At 42.9% G+C, this 12877-nt stretch overlaps 1 pseudogene; it reads left to right on the top strand.

Moving 5' to 3' along the window:
- Positions 1-2735: 2735 nt before the first annotated feature.
- LOC139648330 (zinc finger BED domain-containing protein 5-like) lies at positions 2736-4796 on the top strand (annotated as a pseudogene).
- The last annotated feature ends 8081 nt before the right edge of the window (positions 4797-12877 follow it).

Genomic DNA, 12877 nt, shown 5'->3' with positions numbered 1-12877 from the left:
CGTCATTATCAGTTATGAATTTGTTTTTCACTGCGTGAGAAAATAGACTTGTGGCATGAAAGCGTGTGAAAAATGTCAATTGCGTGAGTCTCTCGGTCAATGCGTGAGAGTTGGCAGCCCTGTGAACTCGCTTGATATTATTATGTATGAAACTGCCAATCAGATTTATTTACTTATTAATCGAAGGTGCCGGAACGCCGTTCCGGATTGTTCCGGCCCACTTTAACCCCTGTTTGTAAGTAAAATGTTCTTTATATTTCCATGTCAAAACGGATTCCTGAGAGTGTCCTGGCTGTGTGTCTCCTCCTCCAACATTGCCATTGTCTTGTGGTGTGTGGCAGGTGCACCGTGCGTGCACAAATTGTTGCACATTTTTTAAATCTGTTTATGGGAAATGCGTGCCTCATATGAATTTTAGAGCAAATAAAACAAAACAAACAAAGTAATCCTTCAAGTAATCTATTTTTAAAGACAGTAACTGTATTCAGAATACCACCACTTTAAACTGTAACTGTAACGGAATACAGTTACTCATATTTTGTATTTTAAATACGTAACGCCGTTACATGTATTCTGTTACTCCCCAACCCTGCTGAGACAAGCTGACACTTGCGTATTAGTGTCTGTTACGGGTAAGTATCAATACTCAGAAAGTCACTATATACGCTAATACCTCACTGGAAACAAATAGTATTCCTGTGCTCAGTTGACTCACAATGTTTAGTTCAATTTTGAAACAACTGAACCAATGACTCAAACGGGTGGCTTAATTTTAAATGTCAGAAGGATTAAAATGTAGGCTACAGAATCATTTAGAGTAGTGTTTCTCAACGGGGGCGGTACCGCCCCCCAGGGGGCGTTCAGAGAAAGTCGGGGGGCGCTGGAAGCAATATATTTGAAAGGGGGGCGTTGAGGTGTTCTTGGGGGGCGTTTGTTTAAGGCGAGTTTACACCAAAGATTCGCGACGAGACGAGTTGAAATTTGCAACTACTTGCAAAAGAATGTGGTCTGCACATTCTGCAACATTCTAAAACCTGCCAGTTTACACCAATGAGACTAGAGGAGACGGTGTATCGTTTCCATACTGTTTACTTCAGTGTTTCTGTCAGCTTTCTGTAGCGCAGCTTCATGCTGCCTTCACGGGAACGGGACGTCAGAGTTCCATCTATAAAATGTCACCAACATGGCGTTTACTGTGTCAACTCAGGAAAATGGACGCTCTCTTGCTTGGTATTCCCCGTGGAGGAAATTAAGAGTTGCTTCCTCTTGAAAGCATTAATTTCTCCGGAGGATCACGCCGTGTTATCGCCGTGGTTACAAATTTACAAGAGGGATATTCCGCTGTCGGACTTCCCATGAAAGCAACTTAGCGTCTAGCATCCAGACACACACCATAACATTATCCAATTCAAGTGGCTTTATTGGCATGACTGCATACAACGTTGCCGAAGCATATTAACACAAACAATACAATCAATAAACCTAAATAAGCAATTTCCTAAAACAATATTCTAAAACCAGACACCTGCCTGACAAGCTGAGTCACAGCAACGCCATCAACCGGCTTGATTCCAGCTGAGATGGGGGAGTTTACACTGATGCAACTTTTCTCTGCAGCGTTATAAAACGGTTTCGTCTAGTCGTGAACTTTAAAGTCTCCATTAAACATCTTTAATACGTCTATGAATAAAAGGAAATGTGAAATCCCAAAACATGGGATATTTACCAGCACAAAACAATATCAGACCAAACTCTATTCAAAAATCCTAAATTAATTCTGCCCTATTTAACGCCAAAAGGTTAGGCCTACATGCTGCATAATATGAGACATAGGCTATGTGACATATGCAGGGTTGGGGAGTAACGGAATACATGTAACGGCATGACATATTTAAAATACAAAATATGAGTAACTGTAGTCCGTTACAGTTACAGTTTAAATTGGTGGTATTCTGAAGACAGTTGCTGTCTTTAAAAATCATATGAGGCACGCATTTCCCATAAACAGATTTAAAAAATGTGCAACAATTTGTGCGCACACGGTGCACCTGCCACACACCACAAGACAATGGCAATGTTGGAGGAGACACACAGCTAGGACACTCTCAGGAAAGCATTTTTGACATGGAAATATAAAGAACATTTTACTTACAAACAGGGGTTAAAGTGGGCCGGAACAATCCGGAACGGCGTTCCGACACCTTCACAAGTCCATTTTCTCACACAGTGAAAAACAAATTCATAACTGATAAAGTCACAATGGAAAAAAGGAAACTGACAGCGCACAGCCAGACAAGACAGAGCAGCACCGTGCAGCAGAGAGTTATTCAGACCATCTGAATAGCGAGAAATATACACAAATCTATTATATTGTAATTTATTCCCATGCATGCTGCTCAGAGTAATCTCAGTCAGCGGCTCTTCAGCGTCTCTCCCTCTCCTCTCGCGCCGTGCGCAGCAGGCAGGAGTGAGAGTGAGTTGCCATGGTTACGGGGACGATCTGTGTCTGTCGCTCTGAAACTTTCTCCCGGTAATCCAAAGTATTTAGAATACGTTACTTAATTTGAGTAATCTAATGGAATACGTTACAAATTACATTTTAGGGCATGTATTCAGTAATCTGTAGTGGAATACGTTTTAAAAGTAACCCTCCCAACACTGGACATATGTGAAAGAAAAAAAAAAAACCCGTGCAAAAGTATTCGCTACTTTTGCGCGGGGTTTTTTCTTTTTCTTTTTGCACATTGGAAAACCGGAGCAATCAGCAAAATGGCACAAAACAAGAAAAAATGCCGCCAGTATTCTATTGAATACCTTAGCTATGGATTCGTACCTTCTCCCACCAATGCACAACTTCCAATGTGTTTATTGTGTGAACAAGTGTTTTCAAATGAGGCCATGAAACCCTCACGTCTCAAGGAGCACCTTACGAAGATCCACCCGGACAAGGCAGACAAGGAGCGTCCGTTCTTCCAGGCCCTCAAAGAGAAGCATGGTAGGAGCACCATCAGCAGTCTCTTCACTAGGAAGACCAGCCAGAATGACAGTGGGCTAGTAGCGTCATATAACATCTCCCTGCTGATAGCCAAATGTGGACAGCCGTTCACAATTGGAGAGAAGTTGGTGCTGCCTGCCATCAAAGAGGTCATCTCTACTGTGATGGAGCGCGATCCCACACAGGTGCTGAAATCCATCCCACTCAGCAATGACACCGTGGCACGCAGGATAAATGAAATGGGCGCCGATACAGAGGAGCAGCTGTGTGCAATCCTGAGGGACTCTCCATTCAGCCTTCAGCTGGATGAGACAACCACCTCTGACAACAACGCTCTGCTGATGGCCTATGTCCGCTATAAGGCCTCCAACAGTCAGGAGATGGCTGAGGAATTTTTATTTTCCAAATATCTGGAAACAGACACCAAGGGCCAGACCATTTTTAATGCGCTTAATGCGTATCTACAGGAGAAGTCAATCCCCATCACCAACATCCTCGCATGATGGTGCCCCCTCCATGGTTGGCAGGTACCGTGGCTTCACCGCTCTGCTGAAGGAGCAGGTCCTGCATGTCCTCACAGTCCACTGTGTCTTGCACCGCCACAACCTTGTGGCCAAATCTAAAAGTCCACCTCTCCACGAGTCTCTCAATGTTGCAGTCAAGGCAATAAACAAAATAAAAGCCCATCCCCTGAATGACAGGCTGTTCCGACAGCTGTGTCAGGAAAATGATGAGACATTTGAGCGTCGTCTTCTCCATACTGATGTCCGCTGGCTCTCAAAGGGAAACTGCCTTGCTCGTTTTTGTGAGCTGTTTGACAGCATCGTGGAGTTCCTGGAGGAGGTTGATGCAGCTCTCTGGGAAAAGGTGTCATCCAGCCGCTGCGACATCATGTACCTCGCAGACTTTTTTGAAAAGATGAATGAAGTCACCCTAAAGCTCCAAGGAAATGGCGTTACTCTGGTCCAGAGCAAGGCGGTCATTCACAGTCTCACTTCCAGGCTGGATCTGTACAGGCAGAGCATAGGCAGGAGGCAATTTGCTCATTTCCCGCAGCTGACCAAGGTGATCTACTATTTTTCAGAAACAATGCTAAATAGATATAATAGGCCCGCTATTATTATAATTAATATAGCCTATTTGATTTCTATTAATACATTATGTTGTAATGTTTATTATATTGACTCGTCTGAAAATATAGGCCTATATCCCTATGCATTATAAATATAAAGAAACATTTATAGTAATTAGCAATAAAATAACCAGTTCAAAATCGTCTAAAAATCTGCACCAGAGAACAATTTGCTGGTTATATTCATTGCAGGTGTCTGAGGCTCTTACCGATGACCGCCTCCTCATTTACATCGACCACCTGAGGATGGTTAAGGCCGACATGGAGATCCGCTTCAGGGACCTCCTGAACCTCGATGTTCCCGTCTGGGTGGTGCAGCCCTTTCAGGCGGACGTGACCGAATGCGAGCCCGCCATCCAGGAGCATCTTATCGACATCCAGTGCGACGACGAGGCTCAGGCTACGTTCCGCACCTCTGGCTGGGGCAGCATGTGGGTCAAATATACCCAGCGTTACCCGGCTCTCTGGGAGAAGACCAGGCTGCTGCTTCTTGCTTTCCCAACAACATATTTAGTTGAGCAGGGATTCAGCCAGGTCCTCCACATGCAGTCCAAGTACTGCAATCGCTTGGACTTGATGGCCTCAGGCGCACTACGGCTGAAACTAACTTCTCTGCAACCCGCAGTGAAGAAACTAGCAGAGAACCACCAAGCGCAGGGCTCACACTAACTTTCAAAGCAATTTAGCTTATTTCCTTTGAAAGTCAAGATATAGCCTATCCTTCTGCTTTTTTTCCAGTAGCCTCAGACGTTTTTCTTGGTGGGCTGCTCTTGTTTTCTGTTGGAACAATTAATAAGAATGCTTCTTGTTTGGCATTTCTGATTGGCTGCTGTTTGTAATAGGCCTACGCCTATAATTAAAGTTTGAATGTAACCGTTGCATTTGTTTAACACTCATGAATATAATTTCTATTCATGTGGCTTTTTTGCTCCCTGGGAAACTAATGATAATGATATTCCAACTGTCCAGTTAAACACAGAATAATACTAACACTAATACTACTACTACTACCACTACTACTACTACTACTACTACTACTAATAATAACTAGAAAATTTCAGGAAATTTTGAGTGTGCCTGCTGCTTGGTGCGCATCTCCATCCCTCGCACACACACAAACACAAACTGTATGACAGTACTAGAAAATTTCAGGAAATTTTGAGTGTGCCTGCTGCTTGGTGCCCATCTCCATCCCTCGCACACACACAAACACAAACAGTATGACAGTATTAAACAGTATTAAACAGTATTAACTGTCGACCTAGCCAATCACGGGCAGCTGTGACAATTTCTGCCCAGAGACAGAGTCACTAGTTGCTATGGATACAGGCCCCCCTGTGGCGGGAAACTTTGAACTAATGTTTCATTAGCACTCACAATAAGCCAAGACTGTCCCCGAACAAATCCCTGTATCACTCCCTGCCCTTTCGGGCGATTTATTCAAAAACCGTGGGTCCTATTTCAATGGAAGTAACATTGGGTGAGAGAGGACAAAAATGCCTACAATTTGGTGTATAAATCTTGCTTGTAGAGTGGAAGCTGTGGGACTAAGATGATAATGTTTGGAAGATTTCTGATAAAACTTGAAGGCGTGGAGCTAGAGTGTGTGACGACATCACGTGCTCTAGGTCTGAACATTCCGCGCAATACACACCCATTATAAAATCTGAAACTGTCCAAAAGTCGTATAAAACGTAATCTGCGATTGCGTAAAAACCGTAGTAGCTATTGAAAAGTGTCTTTAGACCAACAGAGTTCAAAGTCTTGTGACCCGTGTAAACTTTTAATCATGTTTCTGCGACAAAGTATGACCGAGTGGCGTGGCTCCAAAGAGGGGCCGATTCGATGAATTTGTGCGATTTTTTTTCCGATTCTCCATTCATTTCAATGGGCCGAAAATCGCACTTTTTCGCACTTCGTGCGAAAACTTTACGTACAATCTCTAAGAAAAGTCATAGCACTTGATTCCCGTTCAAGGCGCACGTTTTGATGTATTTTGAGGGGTGTCGCGGCTACGCTGCGAGACTAGTTACATACCGAAGTTTTGCAAGGAAGAATAATAATAATAAAAATAATAATAATAATAATAATAAGTATGAGCAATATTAAGAGTGTGCTCCTTTGCCTTGCAAAGCAGGCACACTAACTAGAAAATTTCAGGAAATTTTGAGTGTGCCTGCTGCTTGGTGCGCATCTCCATCCCTCACACACACACAAACACAAACAGCATGACAGTATTAAACAGTATTAAACAGTAACCTAACTGTCCACCTAGCCAATCACGGGCAGCTGTGACAATTTCCGCCAAGAGACTGAGTCACTAGTTGCTATGGATACAGGCCCCCCTGTGGCGGGAAACTTTGAACTAATGTTTCATTAGCACTCACAATAAGCCAAGCAGGTCGCCGAACATATCCCTGTATCTCGAAAAGTAAAGCTCGCATCGAAAATGTTTTTTCACTTTGAGCGTCCCAAGACTTCACTGGTGACACTGATGTATGACATGTGTCTGTATGATTTAAACTAAAGGAGCTGTGATAAAATATAAATCACCTCCTTTTCTTCTTCTCACTCTGGGTTTGAGCGGTCAAATTGCATGGAAGCGGATGGGAGTGTTGGATGGCACTCCCTGCCCTTTCGGGCGACTTATTCAAAAACCGTGGGTCCTATTTCAATGGAAGTAACATTGGGTGAGAGAGGACAAAAATGCCTACAATTTGGTGTATAAATCTTGCTTGTAGAGTGGAAGCTGTGGGACTAAGATGATAATGTTTGGAAGATTTCTGATCAAACTTGAAGGCGTGGAGCTAGAGTGTGTGACGACATCACGTGCTCTAGGTCTGAACATTCCGCGCAATACACACCCATTATAAAATCTGAAACTGGCCAAAAGTCGTATAAAACGTAATCTGCGATTGCGTAAAAACCGTAGTAGCTATTGAAAAGTGTCTTTAGACCAACAGAGTTCAAAGTCTTGTGACCCGTGTAAACTTTTAATCATGTTTCTGCGACAAAGTATGACCAAGTGGCTTGGCTCCAAAGAGGGGCCGATTTGATGAATTTGTGCGATTTTTTTTCCGATTCTCCATTCATTTCAATGGGCCGAAAATCGCATGTTTTCGCACTTCGTGCGAAAACTTTACGTACAATCTCTAAGAAAAGTCATAGCACTTGATTCCCGTTCAAGGCGCACGTTTTGATGTATTTTGAGGGGTGTCGCGGCTACGCTGCGAGACTAGTTACATACCGAAGTTTTGCAAGGAAGAATAATAATATTAAGTATGAGCAATAATAAGAGTGTGCTCCTTTGCATTGCAAAGCAGGCACACTAACTAGAAAATTTCAGGAAATTTTGAGTGTGCCTGCTGCTTGGTGCGCATCTCCATCCCTCGCACACACACAAACACAAACTGTATGACAGTATTAAACAGTATTAACTGTCGACCTAGCCAATCACAGGCAGGTGTGAGAATTTCTGCCCAGAGACTGAGTCACTAGTTGCTATGGATACAAGCCCCCCTGTGGCGGGAAACTTTGAACTAATGTTTCATTAGCACTCACAATAAGCCAAGACTGTCCCCGAACAAATCCCTGTATCTCGAAAAGTAAAGCTCGAATCGAAAATGTTTTTTCACTTTGAGCGTCCCAAGACTTCACTGGCGACACTGATGTATGACATGTGTCTGTATGATTTTAAAAAAAGGAGCTGTGATAAAATATAAATCACCTTCTTTTCTTCTTCTCACTCTGGGTTTGAGCGGTCAAATTACATGGAAGCGGATGGGAGTGTCGGAAAGCACTCCCTGCCCTTTTGGGCGATTTATTCAAAAACCGTGGGTCCTATATCAATGGAAGTAACATTGGGTGAGAGAGGACAAAAATCCCTACAATTTGGTGTATAAATCTTGCTTGTAGAGTGGAAGCTGTGGGACTAAGATGATAATGTTTGGAAGATTTCTGATCAAACTTGAAGGCGTGGAGCTAGAGTGTGTGACGACATCACGTGCTCTAGGTCTGAACATTCCGCGCAATACACACCCATTATAAAATCTGAAACTGTCCAAAAGTCGTATAAAACGTAATCTGCGATTGCGTAAAAACCGTAGTAGCTATTGAAAAGTGTCTTTAGACCAACAGAGTTCAAAGTCTTGTGACCCGTGTAAACGTTTAATCATGTTTCTGCGACAAAGTATGACCGAGTGGCGTGGCTCCAAAGAGGGGCCGATTTGATGAATTTGTGCGATTTTTTTCCCGATTCTCCATTCATTTCAATGGGCCGAAAATCGCACGTTTTCGCACTTCGTGCGAAAACTTTACGTACAATCTCTAAGAAAAGTCATAGCACTTGATTCCCGTTCAAGGCGCACGTTTCGATGTATTTTGAGGGGTGTCGCGGCTACGCTGCGAGACTAGTTACATACCGAAGTTTTGCAAGGAAGAATAATAATATTAAGTATGAGCAATAATATAAGTGTGCTCCTTTGCCTTGCAAAGCAGGCACACTAATAATAATAATAATAATAATAAGTATGAGCAATATTAAGAGTGTGCTCCTTTGCTTTGCAAAGCAGGCACACTAACTAGAAAATTTCAGGAAATTTTGAGTGTGCCTGCTGCTTGGTGCGCATCTCCATCCCTCGCACACACACAAACACAAACAGAATGACAGTATTAAACAGTATTAAACAGTATTAACTGTCGACCTAGCCAATCACGGGCAGGTGTGACAATTTCTGCCCAGAGACCGAGTCACTAGTTGCTGTGGATACAGGCCCCCCTGTGGCGGGAAACTTTGAACTAATGTTTCATTAGCACTCACAATAAGCCAAGACTGTCCCCGAACAAATCCCTGTATCTCGAAAAGTAAAGCTCGCATCGAAAATGTTTTTTCACTTTGAGCGTCCCAAGACTTCACTGGCGACACTGATGTATTACATGTGTCTGTATCATTTAAACTAAAGGAGCTGTGATAAAATATAAATCACCTTCTTTTCTTCTTCTCACTCTGGGTTTGAGCGGTCAAATTACATGGAAGCGGATGGGAGTGTCGGACAGCACTCCCTGCCCTTTCGGGCGATTTATTCAAAAACCGTGGGTCCTATTTCAATGGAAGTAACGTTGGGTGAGAGAGCACAAAAATGCCTACAATTTGGTGTATAAATCTTGCTTGTAGAGTGGAAGCTGTGGGACTAAGACGATAATGTTTGGAAGATTTCTGATCAAACTTGAAGGCGTGGAGCTAGAGTGTGTGACGACATCACGTGCTCTAGGTCTGAACATTCCGCGCAATACACACCCATTATAAAATCTGAAACTGTCCAAAAGTCATATAAAACGTAATCTGCGATTGCGTAAAAACCGTAGTAGCTATTGAAAAGTGTCTTTAGACCAACAGAGTTCAAAGTCTTGTGACCCGTGTAAACTTTTAATCATGTTTCTGCGATAAAGTATGACCAAGTGGCGTGGCTCCAAAGAGGGGCCGATTTGATGAATTTGTGCGATTTTTTTTCCGATTCTCCATTCATTTCAATGGGCCGAAAATCGCACGTTTTCGCACTTCGTGCGAAAACTTTACGTACAATCTCTAAGAAAAGTCATAGCACTTGATTCCCGTTCAAGGCGCACGTTTTGATGTATTTTGAGGGGTGTCGCGGCTACGCTGCGAGACTAGTTACATACCGAAGTTTTGCAAGGAAGAATAATAATAACTAGAAAATTTCAGGAAATTTTGAGTGTGCCTGCTGCTTGGTGCGCATCTCCATCCCTCGCACACACACAAACACAAACAGTATGACAGTATTAAACAGTATTAAACAGTATTAACTGTCGACCTAGCCAATCACGGGCAGGTGTGACAATTTCTGCCCAGAGACCGAGTCACTAGTTGCTATGGATACAGGCCCCCCTGTGGCGGGAAACTTTGAACTAATGTTTCATTAGCACTCACAGTAAGCCAAGACTGTCCCCGAACAAATCCCTGTATCTCGAAAAGTAAAGCTCGCATCAAAAATGTTTTTTCACTTTGAGCGTCCCAAGACTTCACCGGCGACACTGATGTATGACATGTGTCTGTATGATTTAAACTAAAGGAGCTGTGATAAAATATAAATCACCTTCTTTTCTTCTTCTCACTCTGGGTTTGAGCGGTCAAATTACATTGAAGCGGATGGGAGTGTCGGACGGCACTCCCTGCCCTTTCGGGCGATTTATTCAAAAACCGTGGGTCCTATATCAATGGAAGTAACATTGGGTGAGAGAGGACAAAAATGCCTACAATTTGGTGTATAAATCTTGCTTGTAGAGTGGAAGCTGTGGGACTAAGATGATAATGTTTGGAAGATTTCTGATCAAACTTGAAGGCGTGGAGCTAGAGTGTGTGACGACATCACGTGCTCTAGGTCTGAACATTCCGCGCAATACACACCCATTATAAAATCTGAAACTGTCCAAAAGTCGTATAAAACGTAATCTGCGATTGCGTAGAAACCGTAGTAGCTATTGAAAAGTGTCTTTAGACCAACAGAGTTCAAAGTCTTGTGACCCGTGTAAACTTTTAATCATGTTTCTGCAACAAAGTATGACCGAGTGGCGTGGCTCCAAAGAGGGGCCGATTTGATGAATTTGTGCGATTTTTTTCCCGATTCTCCATTCATTTCAATGGGCCGAAAATCGCACGTTTTCGCACTTCGTGCGAAAACTTTACGTACAATCTCTAAGAAAAGTCATAGCACTTGATTCCCGTTCAAGGCGCACGTTTTGATGTATTTTGAGGGGTGTCGCGGCTACGCTGCGAGACTAGTTACATACCGAAGTTTTGCAAGGAAGAATAATAATAATATTAAGTATGAGCAATAATAAGAGTGTGCTCCTTTGCCTTGCAAAGCAGGCACACTAACTAGAAAATTTCAGGAAATTTTGAGTGTGCCTGCCGCTTGGTGCGCATCTCCATCCCTCGCACACACACAAACACAAACAGTATGACAGTATTAAACAGTATTAAACAGTATTAACTGTCGACCTAGCCAATCACGGGCAGGTGTGAGAATTTCTGCCAGAGACCGAGTCACTAGTTGCTATGGATACAGGCCCCCCTGTGGCGGGAAACTTTGAACTAATGTTTCATTAGCACTCACAATAAGCCAAGACTGTCCCCGAACAAATCCCTGTATCTCGAAAAGTAAAGCTCGCATCGAAAATGTTTTTTCACTTTGAGCGTCCCAAGACTTCACTGGCGACACTGATGTATGACATGTGTCTGTATGATTTTAAAAAAAGGAGCTGTGATAAAATATAAATCACCTTCTTTTCTTCTTCTCACTCTGGGTTTGAGCGGTCAAATTACATGGAAGCGGATGGGAGTGTCGGACAGCACTCCCTGCCCTTTTGGGCGATTTATTCAAAAACCGTGGGTCCTATTTCAATGGAAGTAACATTGGGTGAGAGAGGACAAAAATGCCTACAATTTGGTGTATAAAGCTTGCTTGTAGAGTGGAAGCTGTGGGACTAAGATGATAATGTTTGGAAGATTTCTGATCAAACTTGAAGGCGTGGAGCTAGAGTGTGTGACGACATCACGTGCTCTAGGTCTGAACATTCCGCGCAATACACACCCATTATAAAATCTGAAACTGTCCAAAAGTCGTATAAAACGTAATCTGCGATTGCGTAAAAACCGTAGTAGCTATTGAAAAGTGTCTTTAGACCAACAGAGTTCAAAGTCTTGTGACCCGTGTAAACCTTTAATCATGTTTCTGCGACAAAGTATGACCGAGTGGCGTGGCTCCAAAGAGGGGCCGATTTGATGAATTTGTGCGATTTTTTTTCCGATTCTCCATTCATTTCAATGGGCCGAAAATCGCACATTTTCGCACTTCGTGCGAAAACTTTACGTACAATCTCTAAGAAAAGTCATAGCACTTGATTCCCGTTCAAGGCGCACGTTTTGATGTATTTTGAGGGGTGTCGCGGCTACGCTGCGAGACTAGTTACATACCGAAGTTTTGCAAGGAAGAATAATAATAATAAAAATAATAAGTATGAGCAATATTAAGAGTGTGCTCCTTTGCCTTGCAAAGCAGGCACACTAATAAAAATAATAATAATAACTAGAAAATTTCAGGAAATTTTGAGTGTGCCTGCTGCTTGGTGCGCATCTCCATCCCTCACACACACACAACACAAACAGCATGACAGTATTAAACATTATTAAACAGTAACCTAACTGTCCACCTAGCCAATCACGGGCAGGTGTGACAATTTCTGCCTAGAGACTGAGTCACTAGTTGCTATGGATACAGGCCCCCCTGTGGCGGGAAACTTTGAACTAATGTTTCATTAGCACTCACAATAAGCCAAGACTGTCCCCGAACAAATCCCTGTATCTCGAAAAGTAAAGCTCGCATCGGAATTTTTTTTTCACTTTGAGCGTCCCGAGACTTCACTGGCGACACTGATGTATGACATGTGTCTGTATGATTTAAACTAAAGGAGCTGTGATAAAATATAAATCACCTCCTTTTCTTCTTCTCACTCTGGGTTTGAGCGGTCAAATTACATGGAAGCGGATGGGAGTGTTGGACGGCACTCCCTGCCCTTTCGGGCGACTTATTCAAAAACCGTGGGTCCTATTTCAATGGAAGTAACGTTGGGTGAGAGAGGACAAAAATCCCTACAATTTGGTGTATAAATCTTGCTTGTAGAGTGGAAGCTGTGGGAGTAAGATGATAATGTTTGGAAGATTTCTGATCAAA

Source organism: Centroberyx affinis, unplaced genomic scaffold (genome assembly GCF_046629955.1).
Source record: "Centroberyx affinis isolate AG114_WGS23_722 - 3 ecotype Tasmania unplaced genomic scaffold, CSIRO-AGI_Caff_v1 ptg001192l_1, whole genome shotgun sequence".
In the NCBI taxonomy this organism is placed as follows: Eukaryota; Metazoa; Chordata; class Actinopteri; order Beryciformes; family Berycidae; genus Centroberyx; species Centroberyx affinis.
Note: the sequence above shows the minus strand (reverse complement) of the source record. Positions and strands in the feature narration are given on the sequence as shown.